The 14,311-nt window shown below is 43.7% G+C and overlaps 1 long non-coding RNA gene across 1 annotated transcript; it reads left to right on the forward strand.

Moving 5' to 3' along the window:
- Positions 1–11,913: 11,913 nt before the first annotated feature.
- LOC128340784 (uncharacterized) lies at positions 11,914–13,570 on the forward strand. Its single transcript, XR_008313952.1, has 2 exons — positions 11,914–12,026; positions 13,184–13,570. It is a non-coding gene; the product is annotated as an uncharacterized LOC128340784 (long non-coding RNA).
- Positions 13,571–14,311: the final 741 nt, after the last annotated feature.

Genomic DNA, 14,311 nt, shown 5'->3' on the forward strand with positions numbered 1-14,311 from the left:
CTGGCCATGTGGAGGTGAAGAGAGAGCAAGACGGGAGGGAAATTCTCCCCTCCTCACCCCCACCCTCCCTGCAAACTCAACCTCCGTGCCCCATCTCGTCCCCATCCCCCAGCTGGGTAAATATCTCCTTAAAGGAAATATTTCAGGAGCATCATCCCAGTCCTCAGGTTTCTTAATGGCAGGGTTGTTTATTTTCCTTGGAGGCAAGATGTCTCAGTCATCTTCCAAGATGCCTTTTGCAACTATTTCAGGGTCAATGAAATATGGTCTCCCCTCCTCGCCCCCCTGCCCTCCTCGCAGCTAGTGCTGCCATCACGCAGCAGTGTTTTGTTTTGTTTTAAAAAAACAAGCAGTGGGACTTGCCCTTCAAATGCCCCCCCAACCATTGCAATGGGGGGGGGGTGTCTTTGAAGCCCTTCAGATCTGGGCTCTCAAAGTAGCATCACTGCTAGTTAAGACATTATCAAATTTCACCGGTCACAGCATACGTTAACCTAATAATAATAATAATAATAATAATAATAATAATAATAATAATAATAATAATAAATAAATAAATAAAAAAAACAAAACTCAAACACACGTATTCCTGAAGTGGCACCATACCTCAAAGATCCTTCAACTTCAGTTATTTTGCCTAAGAGTGCTCCTCACATGGGGTTTAAAGGGTAGAAGAAAAAGAATGATCAATGTCGCATTTCTTCGCCCTGGGCCCCCAAACAACCAACCCGTTAAATGGCCAGTCCAGCTAGACCTGATTGCAAACCAATAACTGCAGCTGTGTCCTTTCTCTGAAGGGAGTTGCATGGTTCTTTTGGCATCAGGTAATGGTACCGCTTATGTAGGGGGTAAATTGTCATCTTTCTGACAATTTACTGAAGTGTATACCAATCACATTCAAGACCAATCTTGCTTTTGCTTTGGATTATTTGATTGACTTCACTTTTTCTTTTTTTGTAAAGACTGAGTTATTCTTGTCAACAGCAGCCCATTTGAAGGAAGGCTTCCAAGCATAAGGACCAGGATCCTGCATCGCAGCCGAACCACATTTCAGGGGTATACATTTGTGTGAATTTCACAAATTGTAGTTACAATACTTTAGATATAGAACCAACCCTGTGGAGGAACCAATAAAGTCGATGTGAATTTCATCTGTGGAGGAATAATTAGAGCACTGGGGGCTTCAAGTCTCACTTTTGTTATTACTGTATAATTGGACAATTTAATGATACTGCTCAGTATATTTTTAGCTCATGCAATCCTGGCTTCCACCAAAGAAGAAAAACAACATAGTATCTCCCCCACGGCATAAAGGCATTGTATATATTTACAGGTAGACCAACTGTGATCAGATTATATGAAATTATTTTCTCAACCTCAGCTTCTTGAAAGTTCATGTCGAGGAGAACATCTGTGCAGATGTTATTATAAGGACCTAGACTCTAAATGTACTCCCCTTAAAGATAAATGTTGAGTTCTGAGAAAAATTATTTTCTATCACCCCACCACCCTGGATTCATCCTATACAAGTATCTCAATCTTTGGACTACCACCAGCTCACCTCTCTTGGTGTGGATTCTTTGGGGGCCTGAGGTGGAAAGGTCCACAGTGGTTCTTATAATCAGAGGTGCCTTCTATGCACATGTGGTTTCTTAGGAGAAGCTTGGCCCCAGAAATCCTCAGTGCCCCTTACCTCACTTCTTACAGGTTTTGACTCTGTAACCTGAACATCATCTGTTGTTGTTTTACTATGTATGCACCAATAGTTCTATGTACTTAAATCTGTTACTTACTGATACTGGAAAATATATCATCTAACAGAATTTGTTTTGCTTGCAGTACAGCTCCTTCAGATTGATACCTAGAGGGAATATGTTTTGGGGTCTATGTGATCTGACTGGTTGATTGTTGTTGTTGTTAGTAGTAGAAGTAGTAGCAGTAGTAGTAGTACTGATATACCATCTTTCAATAAATTCAGCCACCAATGATTGTGAGCACTTTGAAGAATGTACAGAAATTTATAGCACCAGCAGGGGATTTTCTACATTGCTTGTCAATATGGAGAATTGCCAACTGTTTGTTAATTGATCAGAGACATACCATACATTGGCTCACCAATGTGCACATCCTCTGCCTACAACAGTTTTATACATGTTCAGAAAATATACATTGGTCCGGTTCATACATAGCATGAAACTGGAGGTTGGTGAACCCACAGTTTCAATTTGGAACAGTATATCACGCAGCAGACATTCATCAAACCACGGCCAGCCAAACACCAATGGCAAGAGAGGGTAACCACTACTTTGACCGTGAAGGCCGAGCCCAGATGGTGGGGAAAGCACCAGCATGTCAGCGGAGTGGCCACAATTTGCCACAATCTCAAAGGGGGCGTGCTGAGAATGACTGTGTATTTTCAGAGCGAACCACCTGCTCTCAGCAGGGAAAGGGCATTTAAATCCCTTTAAATGCCCTCCCATGCCATGCTATGCCAATGCTTCTTCTGGCAGTGATGGCACTGGCAGCCCCAAAGAGCCCTACACCCTGATAGTCCCACAGAAGCCCCAAATCGGTGTGTGTGTGTGTGTGTGTGAGTGTGTGTGTGTCTGGAGGTCCAATATTTCCCTGTTACTCTATGAGGGGAGGGGAACACGGAAACTTCCTAGGAGGGGATATTTGAATGAGGGAGGGCAAAGGATGCTGAGTGGAGGGGCTGGCAGGTGGCATGGTTTGGCAGCTATACTCGGCAGCAGTCATTGAGACAAGGAAAGCAGTTTCTGGGCTACTTCTTCCCATGACTTTCCTCCACACAGCAACTTGGTTCGATACAGAGCCCCAATGTCATTCCCATGAGTAGTCTGTAGGAGAAGGGGATGTTTTGTCATTAGGCATCATGACTGAATTTGCTCAGCATTTCTCTCCCCTCCCCTCTTCTCATGAGTTGTAAGGGGGTGTTCCTGTGGCCTTTCACCAGGGGCAGACTGGGGGCACTGAGAGGGTGGTGGAATGGATTTGGGGAGGGCACTGGGTTATGAGCAGAATAGGTACTTAAGCGTGGGAGTATTCACTGCTGTTGAGTGCTGCAGGGGCACCCCATGGGTGTGGCGCACCGGAAATATGCCCTGTTGCCCTGTGGGCCAGTCTGAGCCTGCCTTTCACACTCATGATTGAATGGTGCCCTCCAGGTTGGGTCACTCTATCTTTGCAGCAGTAGTGCATTCCCTAAGATGGAGCACTACTGACGCTGGTGACTGGCCTTGCCTAGGGAAAGCCCCAAAGGGTAAGAGTGAGCCTAGGGAAAGCCCCAAAGAGTAAGCCTAGGGAAAGCCCCAAAGGGGAAGGGGTGAGGACCCCCTTTCCCAACCTTTCAGTAAAGAAAAATAGATCTCGGCTGCTTTAGAATCCCTGCTCCGGGCTGCCTTTTACACCTGGCCAAGAGCCCCCTTCAAAGTATTTGCCCTAATGGGGGAGACACTGAGTTGTCTGATGGACTTTTAAACCCATTCAAAATTCCCGGGTCCAGACTGGGATTGTGCTGTATGCAGATGTGCTGGTGCTGGTATTCATGGGAGAGAGGAGCCCTGGTTTCCTGCTGCCCCAGGACAGCAGTTCACCCTTTGGGGGTACAGGCAAGGGTGCACATGTCCACATGGGTGGATGGGCTGGCACGCACCGACAGCTACTTGGCAGCAGTTGCCAGGACCGGGACAGTACTTGCCGATGTACCCATCTCCGTGGCTTTACTCCATAGAGCATCCTTGCTCGAGTACCCAGTGGGCTGCCACTCTTGTGAGAGAGTAGCCTATGAGAGAATGGGTGGCAAGCACTCCAGTGTCACCTTGTACATTTTTAATTAGTGTTCCCAGATGGCTCTTTTCATGAGTAAGCCTATGGAGTGCAAACCTCCCCCAAGGGAAAGGGGCTGGGCCTCCCTTCCACAACATTTCAGGGAGAAAAATGGAACTTGACTGCTCCAGAATCCCTGCTTTGGGCTGCCCTTCACACCTGGCCAAGAGCCCCTGCATCCAAAGCATTTGGGGGAGACACTGGGTTCTGTGACAGACCTTTAGCCCCATTCAAAATTCCTGGGTCTGGTCCAGCGTTTCGCCATATGCACATCTGCCAGTGTAGTAGATTCATGGGAGAAGAAAGCCTTGAGTTCCTGCTGCCCCAGGACAGCAGGGTCACCCTTCAGGGCCATGGGCAATGGTGCTCATGTCCACATGGGTGGTGGGCTGCTAGGGGGCATGCTCTGATAGTACTTGGTGGCAGATGCCAGGACTGGGACAGCAGTCACTGAGGTACCCATCCCTGTGGCTTTCCTCCATGGAGTATCCTTGCTTGATCTCAAGCACCTGGTGGGCTGTTACTCTTGTGAGAGAGTGGTCTGTGGGATCATGGGTGGCAAGTGCTCAAATACCATCTAGTGAATTTTACATTAGTGCTTACAGACAAGAAAGGTTGCAGAATACAACAAGAGCACCACAGAGCAACTGCCCACCCCCCATTCCCCACAGAGGATTCTTCTTATAAGTAAGCCTAGGGACCAAAATACCCCAAGGGGCTGAGCCCCCTTCCCCAAACTTTCTATGAAGACAATTAGAACTTGGTTGCTCCAGGATCACTGCTTGGGGCTGCCTTTTAAACCCAAACATGGGATCCCCACCCCACATGCCAAATGTTCCCCTTCTGGTGCTGTAATAGGGTGCCCTGCTTATGTTGCCAAATGGAGTGTTTGTGCTTGTGAACATACAGCATTGTCACTTACCTATCGGAGAGCAAAGCACTTAGTGCCCATGCTGTCATCCCATCCCCTTTCCTTCCTGCTTGCCTGATGTGGGCAGCAAGGGACAGAGTTGGAATAGGGAATGCCCTTTGAGAGGATGGCAAGGCTGCAATGGGGCGTCTTGGCATCCCTGTTGCAGGGCAACTCCAGGGCTGCATTCAAGACAGGAGGGGTGTGGCTAGTTCTCTGAGAGGCGGCAAGTGAGAAGGCGGCAAGCTGCTGGCATAGACCAGCCATGTCCCTGGGCGGGTCGGCACCGCTGCCTCTGTGATTGCAGTTTGAAAATCAGAGTGAAACCATGGTTATGGTGGCTTCCGGAGTAGGACGTAATGCTTCAGTGGCCAAACCTGAGATCTCGGCGGTGAACCTTTGTGCAAACCAAAGGTTCAAACTTGAATTTGCCGAGGTAAACTGGATGTTGCTTTTGCTGTGAAACTGTGGTTTCATGCATTCGGATGTACTGGAGTTCCAACCTCTGCCATGTTTAACTCCAGTTTGACATTATGTATAAACTGGGCCATAGTCTCCAAGTGGGGCATATGTATGTTTACCCACCAATTTAAACATTTTATTATTGCTTTTAATATTTCTGCTGTAAACTGCCTTGAGATATTTTGTGAAAGATGGAATAAACAAGATGGAAGAATAAATAAAAATAAATAAATTTCTAGTTTACCTGTCCACATGTATACATTTTCCTATTTGGAGTCCATGCATGTTGATAGAGCAATGTATACAATTACTTTATTCATGCTCTTTGTGCACATTCGCTGTGCCTCAATGTACATGTGCACAATCACATGTGCTTATGCACATTCTCCATTCACTTCATATTAAACACAACATATACATGCATGCATAGAGTTTTTGAGTTATGAACATTAGCAACTGTGTCACTTCGTATAAGTCACCAGCATAGTTAGCACAATGGTCAATAGTCAAAAGGCTATAGTCAAAAGATTAGTCTATTCCTGATAAGAAAGGTTATGAAGACAGGATTGCAAAGGGCCAAATATATTCTCATTTTCTGCTTCCATCATTCATTTCCCATTCCTATTCAATTTCAATTCCATTCCACCCCCCAATCACCTGCATTCAAGAGAAGACAATATGAATTGACAACCAATCATCTTAGCTACACTGGCGCAGTTAACATCTAGGTCATATATGCACATATATGCTAGTTCTCACAAACAGGAGGTAAAATTGCATCTGGACTCTACCATTTCAGACTGCAGATGGGGACTCTATTAACTAAATGATCTTCCCTACACATGGTGAAAAGGTTGATACTGAGAACTAGATGTCAAGGAGAAAGTAAAGGAATTAAAACTATTTAGTTAAAAAAAAAGCAACCCTTTAACACTATGCAGTTACATTAGTTTTTTTAAAGGAAAAATCAAACAAAACAGCATAACATAACTGAGTCCTTTGGTTTATTGCACTAGCAAAGACAAAAATAGGATTGGGTGCAAGATTTGTTAGATGAACAAATGGAACAACTTGTGCTGCTATAATGTCAGTGCTGCTATAATGTTGCTCTGAGTGGTATGAACCATCTCTTTGACCACTGTGTGCTCTCTATGTGCAACTCTATGCTCAAAATACTGGTTTAATGATTAAGATCCCACAGCTGTGTTTGAATGAGCAAATCTTTGTTCCAGTTGCAACTATGTATAGCTAACCAACTGAAATATCTGAGAATGATCCAGTATTTTGAAACACATGCTTAGATGTATATTTAACAATATATTAGGGATGTGCACAGAATCGGATTTGTGTTCCATTCTGAACTTGGAATGGAGCACAAATGCCTTGAACGTTCTGTCAGAACAACTGGCTGAGCCTGTTGTTTCGATGGAATGAGCTCGAAATGTTCTCATTGTTCCAAGTAGGGGTGTGCACAGAACCGACTGGCCCAGTTCGGTCCGGCACCTTTTGAATCCCCCCTGGTCTGATCTGGTCCAGGGGCGGGTTTGTGAATTTTTTAAAAAAATTAAAATAAATTTAATTATCTTCTGCCCCTTTGGGTGGCTTCCTGTGGGCCACGGGGGGGGGGGGGAGAGGGGAGCATGTCCACAAACATTCCCCTGCCCCCCGCCAGCATCTAAAATCACCACTGTGGCCCACTGGAGTGTTATTTTTTGTCCCATTCAGGGCTCCATGACCCAGGTCCTCACAGAGACCATTTGTGCATGTGCAGTGGCCATTTTTTTAAAATTAAAAAATGGCAGCTTGAAAAAATGGCCACCACACATACACAAATGGTCTCTGTGAGGCCCTGGGCCATGCCAGGCCTCTCAGAGATTATTTGTGCATGTGCAGCGGCCTCCAAAATGGCCACTGCAATGATTTATGGAGGCCCGAACGGGCCAAAAAATAACACTCCAGCAGGCCGTGGCAATGATTTTAGAGCCCGGCGGAGGGCAGGGGAACCTTCAAGGACACCCCTCCCACAGCTTATAGGAAGCCCCCACAAAGGCAGAAGGTAATCAAATTTATTTTATTTAATCCATGAGCTGGCCAGGGGTGTTTGGTACTGGTCCAGATGGTTCCGGGTGGGAGTTCGGTTTGACTCCGAACCCCTGGACCACCAACCCCCCAGACCGGTTTGCACATCCCTAGTTCCAAGCAGCATTTTGGACTCCCAGAGGGGGATGATGGGAGGTACGTTTAAAATCATTACCTGATTACTACTTGCACCTGCGAGCCCTATGAGCAGTGGTTCCCTGCCCGGCATCTTGCACTGAGGCTGCCCTGCCTCCAAGCACTCTTCTGACCTCTGCACACGCACAGCAGCCATTCGTGTGGTGCTGCTGACCATCTAAATGGCTGCTGCACGTGCTCAGAGGCCAACAGAGTGCCACAGATGGGGCAGCCTCGATGCCAGGTGGGGCACAGCTGCTTGCGGGAGCTTGCAGGTGCAAGCAGTAACTGTTGGAATTTTACTGTGAAACTAAGGATTATCTCTCATCTTGCCTAAGGCATAATTACCTCTGTATGTATTTGTCTATGTTTGGTTCCTGGGGTGCAATCTCAGAGGTAATGAGGAGTGTTGTAGGCAAGAGAGGTGAACAAGATGACTGCTTTTGAATCTGTAAGAATCTGTGAAGAAGCATCCTATTTTTGAACTGCTGAATGATACAAACCACAGAAAATGGTCGTTCAGAGTCAAGATGTTGCAGAATACTCTTGGACTGTCTTATGTTCTGGAGGAACAGAGACCAACAGCGAATGAAAGGAAACAACAAGAATGGGATTCTGCAAACAAGCAAGCCATGGGACACTTATGTCTGACTGTAACTGATCAGTTAATATCTTATACAGAAGATAAAATTACATTAAAAGAAATGAGGGAAGATTAAAGGAGGTCTTCAACAAAAAACAATGAATACTCAAATTTCTCTTATGTTGCAGTTATGCAATAAACGATTCAATTTGCGGGGGTTCTGTTCTCCACTACAATATAGAACTGCAGATACCAAGTCATTAAGGCAATGGGTTAGGATCTTGGAGACCCACAAAGGGCAAAAAATGGTGACAAAGTGTCCTAAAAACTGTGGGGAAAGTGCCCTGCCGTGCACCATGGGCCTCCAGCAATACATCCCCCCTCCCAAGTCCCAAATCTGTTTCCCCCCCCCATGAAAAATCCTGGGGTTTATTTGTAGGGGGAGAATAAAAAACAGACAAACCATATATTGGCTCTTCTCCAGAGGAGAGCTGGTCTTGTGGTAGCAAGCATGACTTGTCCCCATAGCTAAGCAGGGTCTGCCCTGGTTGCATCTGAATGGGAGACTTGATGTGTGAGCACTGCAAGATATTCCCCTCAGGGGATGAAGCCGCTCTGGGAAGAGCAGAAGGTTTCAAGTTTCCTCCCTGGCTTCTCCAAGATAGGGCTGAGAGAGATTCCTGCCTGCAACCTTGGAGAAGCTGCTGCCAGTCTGTCAAGACAATACTGAGCTAGATAGACCAATGGTCTGACTCAGTATATGGCAGTTTCCTATGTTCCTATGTACAGAATCCATTTCCCAAACCCTTCACTCTCACCATCATTACTATTTGGAGAGGAGAGCTGGTCTTATAGTAGCAAGCATGACTTGCCCCAATAGCTAAGCAGGGTCTGCCCTGGTTGCATCTGAATGGGAGACTTGATGTGTGAGCACTGCAAGATATTCCCCTCAGGGGATGAAGCCGCTCTGAGAAGAGCAGAAGGTTTCAAGTTCCCTCCCTGGCTTCTCAAAGACAGGGCTGAGATTCCTGCCTGCAACTTTGGAGAAGCCACTGCCAGTCTGTGAAGACAATACTGAGCTAGATAGACCAATGGTCTGACTCAGTATATGACAGTTTCCTATGTTCCTATGTTCCTCAAAATGGTGGTTGGAAATGACCTCAGAGATCATGACCTCCTCAAACCTGCTGATATGCAGAATTAAACCTTTTTTAAAAACTTTGCCAGTTTCCCATATATGCTGAGGTTGGGTGTCAATCACCCAACCATGAATACATGAAACCATGGGTGCAGGATCCACAAATGGTATGATTTGCTTGTACTGAGAGAGTTGGAGCTGCAAGAGAAAAATATGCCAGAACCAGCAAAAATTGGACTTTTGCTAAATATCTTGCCTAAAGAATATGGGAAAACTGTTAATTTCCTGAAAATTAAAGAGAATGTAACTTTGATTTTTGTGAAGGAGCATTTGCAAGCAAACTGAGATGGAGGAATCAATTAAAAATCAAGCCTACAAATTTTTTGGAGGCAGACAATGCTTTTTATGTGGGAGTACTACACATCTGAGAAATGCATACTCTAATAAAAAGCAAGGAAATTATTTCCAACAAAACACAAGAGAATAAGAGTAAATTCCATAAAAAATAGATTTTCTAGCAAAAAGACTCATCTATGCAATAATGAAAGCAGGGAGAGGAAAGCTGTGAGTAATGGAAAAGTATGCATTACATGAGAAATTATCTTCAGGATTGATGCAAGTCAAAGTCAAAACAAAAAATATTTAAATAGTGGAGCTACTTCACATTCCTTCAATAATTTACAAGGGTTGTTTTTTTTTTTAAAAGCATGGAACAAAATCCCAATATACCTTGCCAATGGGGAATATATTTTTGCAGAAGGAAAAGGCAAAGTTTACCTGAAGTATAATTTTTGAGCAAATAAAACAAATGAATATACATTCCAGAGCTTTCTATGTTCCACATTTGCAAAACAGTCTGATGAGTGTGAAGGCAGCCACAAGGTGTGGATGTAGAGTTCTTTTTCAGAAGGGACCATTGCTTTGCTTTCAAAGGAGGGAAGCTTCTAATGAAAGGCATGCCGAGCAGTGTTCCTGGTAATTTTTTTTCCATCGATGTGTGCAATGAGTTTTGTTCTGGGTGGTAGTATCAAGGCAGTGTGCGCACACATGCAGCCAGTGTACCCTCGCCCAGTGAATGGAAATGGTTTTTGCATGGTCAGTCATAGCAACCAAATTCCAGGAATATGGGATGCTTGCTGCAAACCGTTGAAATGAATGAATAGTTTTATTATGATCACTGATCAGATGTACATACAAATAATACTACATTCTGATAAGAATTCAATCATACAAAGTACCCCAACATAGAACCCTCTTGTAGCAGCATCTAGAAAGTAGGGATAGAACCTAGCTGTTGGCGGATCTTAACAGCAGCCGCACACAATTTGGCAACGTTGTAGGTGATAAAAAGTTTCTTCTCCTTCTGCAAGAAGGAGTGTGGCATACTATTCAGCGGTTTGGCTGGGAAAGTATGATAGCAGGGGAGAATTAAAACTATGCCGATTATCATTATAAAATGAGCAAAACAACAGCGCATGGTAAGAGCTGTTGAAATGTACTTGCAAGAATGGAGTGCATGACAAAAACCTGCAGTTGCAAGTGATCAAGGCTACTGTGTACTGTGATACAAGCAAACTGCAAAAGCAACTTTGAATTTGACTTGTGTGGCGATTCCATATTCCATTCCAAACCTACCTTCATGTTTTAAAAATGTCATAAACACAATTCTATTGATCCGAAGTCTGCAGTGTGTGTTTTAAAACCATTTGCTATAACACTGCACATTATATTTTAATGTATGAAGTTACATTTTACATTGACTGCTAATGCCTTTGCTTACAAAAGGTTCTTATACTACCAAGGTGATTTATTGTATAGGATATATTTTTTGTTTCTCATTATTTTAGTACATTGAAGCTAATCATATTTTGCACAGCTTGTTTGTCTATTTGACTGTATGTGGAAATATATTTTATTAAAACAATTACAGAAATATAAATAAACCTACTTCTGTTTTACTCAAAATATATTAATGTTCATAATGTTCTTAAACTATCTACCAGTTTATCTGTTAGACAGATAGATAGATAGATAGATAGATAGATAGATAGATATTATTTATTTATTTATTTATTTATTTGATTTCTATTCCTTCCAAAAATGGCTCAGGGCGGTTTACACAGAGAAATAATAAATAAATAAGATGAATCCCTGTCCCCAAAGGGCTCACAGATAGTTAGATAGATAGATAGGTAGATAGATAGATAACCTAGTCTGTAGACAAATGCACACAGAACAAATCTGGATCCCATTGAATCCTCTCTTCTCCCATGTGCTGCTTCCATACACGGAATTCTCTCTTGACACCCCTCAAACCAAATGGCTCTCCTCCTGCATGAGGAGAGCTGTATGCTCCCAGTTATATGCAGACAGTTCATTTTGAACCAAAATGGTGGTGAAGCAAAGCAGGGCTGTGAGAAATTCACATACCAGGTGCAGGAAGGCTACCCACCAGTATTCCACCCAGCAATTGTGCTAGAGTTAGATAAACACACACACACACACACACACACACACACACACGAGAGTGAGAGAGCGAGCGTGCAACTCAAGCTGGTGGGAGGGAAGAAACCACATACAACATACACCCAAAAATATAATAGAGAGAGAGAGAGAGAGATCTCACAGAGAGCAACTCAAGAGGTGGGGGTGGGCGAGAGGGAATCACAAACTCAGAAAAGATCAAGGTCCTTACTTTCACAGAGTAGCCGAGATTGTTTCCTCTCTCCACTTCAAGTTCCAGGGGGAGAGATCATATGACCAGGACTGCAGAAGCAGAGCCAATAGGCTCTTAGTCCTACAGCAATAGGGAGGAGGGGCCACCCTTGGCTAAGGAAAGGAGGGCGTCCTTTCAACTATACCCCTGGAAATGAGTGAGGATCGGGGAGGTGAAACATCGGGGAGGTGGAACTTTAAATGTGCAACTTTAAAAGGCAGCTTCAGGCAGCAGCGGCAGCAGCAGCAGGAGGCTCTTGGGTTGTCGGATGGGAGATAGGCAGGGCTGCTGACGTGGGTTTTCCAAGGATTCCACCTTTCTCCCCACCTCTGCAACATTGACTCTTGCCATGGCCGGAGTGGGAAAATTGGCTCTCCTGCTCTCATTGTGTCAAGAGACTATTGGAAATGGTGATGGGCACACACGTGCATGTCACCATTTCCAGTAGCATCTTGCCATGGCTAGAGCGGGAGAATCAGTTCTCTCACTAGCATGAGAGAGCCGATTTTTCCACTCTGGCTGTGGCAAGAGCCAGCGTGGCGGTGGTGGGGAAAAGGTGGCAGTGGGGCAGGAAAAGGTGACACAAGCAGCAGCCATCGCAGTGTGGGGCAAGACTGCATGGCTGCTAAAAACAGCTGAGTGGAGGGCTAGAGTTTTGTATGCAGGCGCACAGCTGTAAACCTTAGAGGGAACACAAAAGCTGAGGGATGATCTATACAATCTATGAAATAGATTGCAAAAGGGAACCAGCTCGTGTTGCAAATGTATGTATACACAAAGATGGCATGAGTTTATGGTACTGCAGATTTTGGCATCGAAGCAATGAATGCATTTTAAAATTAGTAAAAGAACAGTTGGCAACAAACCTAAAGGTTAAGCCATGCAAATCTGAAGTCAAGTGCATTGAAGCCAGATTGGTCTCTCGGGTGTCCCAAAGAGCTTCCCCATCTCTGGCTGCCTTAAAAAAATCCCACTTAAGACATACCTGCTTTTTCAGGCCTTTTGCTAAACTATTTTTAAAAAATGCTTTTGTTAAAACTATTTTAATTTGTTTTAAGATTTTAAAATTGTTTTAATTGTTTTTATTGAGTTATAGTTATTGCTTTAAGTTCTGTACACTGCCTTGAGATTCAGGTATTAGGCAGTTAATAAATAAATAAATAAATAAATAGTTTATATTCATGTCAAGACAGATGCACTGCGCTGTAAAAAAAGTGTTTTTAAAGAGCGATCATGCTGTTAAGCATCGCATGCAGTTTGACTAAAAAATGTATGAGGAGGTTTACATGGGAGTTTGCTTTTGTTGCTTTTCAGATTCCCAACATTTCTTGGCCCGACTTCAGCAAAAACTGGGAGGTTCTAACATGCATTGAAAATAGCTACCACATTCAGCACCACCCTGTAGACTTCAGAGGTAAAAAGAGCAGAGAGAGAAAAACAGCTCAGCACCACACTGTGACTGACTCAGCAAAGGTCTGGTGCTTACTATGACATGCAGGACAAAGGACTCATTGTAGAATTAAGATCCAAGTTGTAAAGAAATATCCACTATCTTTAGTATGAAGAACTACTTTAAGTCAGCAAACATTGTCGGAAAGAGTGAGAAAGAGATGTGCTATGCTGCAAGAAATCCATGTATTTTAACATATTTGTTTCCTTTCTAATTCATAAAACAGATGCATTTGCAATGTTGGCCAGCTATTTATGAGAATGTGAAGATTTTTGTTTTCTTCTCTTTAGTTTTTTAAAGAAAAGAATGCACAGTAATTGTATCTGTACTGTGAAGTACCTTCCTTGATTAGGCAATAGGAAATGAAAGGCTGTATATTTCAGAGTAATTATAGCACACCTCACGTTGTTTTATAAGGCTTTAAATCTAATACAAAGTGACCGCCCGAGAATTGTAGTAATTGCCCTGAAAACAGATCCTGGAAAGTAAAGTTGTGGTTGCTATTATGAAATCTGGTATTCAGAAAGAATTGGCTTGAGTTCTTCAAAGACTTTGTAGACATTGCTATTGACTTATTAGAAGAGAACTGAGTTAAATTGATAGCATACCACTCAAAAGGAGTCTTTCATGGAAAGGTCCTTTATGTCTTAAAAAAACAAACAAAGCAGAACATCCAAGTGTGAGCACAGCTCAACAATAATTTCAGCTACGCGTATTTGACTGACAGAAAAATCTGAGGATAGTCAGCAAAAGAAGAGACCCTGAAAACTGCTACATCTGATTACGTGTTGATCCAGTCTAGCACGTACTCTTCAGCATCTCATGGGAAACACAAATGCATTTGTCCCCAGTAGGGTCAGCCCTCCCATATGTCAGGATGAGGTAGTCACCCCAGGTTCAGGTGTGGGGAGGAGTACATGGGCAGGCAAGTGCTGCTGAGCTCTTTTCTGTCCCCTCACAACTTCCTGCACCTCTTTTCCTTCCCCTCACAA

The sequence above is a fragment of the Hemicordylus capensis genome, chromosome 1, assembly GCF_027244095.1.
Source record: "Hemicordylus capensis ecotype Gifberg chromosome 1, rHemCap1.1.pri, whole genome shotgun sequence".
Classification (NCBI taxonomy): domain Eukaryota; kingdom Metazoa; phylum Chordata; class Lepidosauria; order Squamata; family Cordylidae; genus Hemicordylus; species Hemicordylus capensis.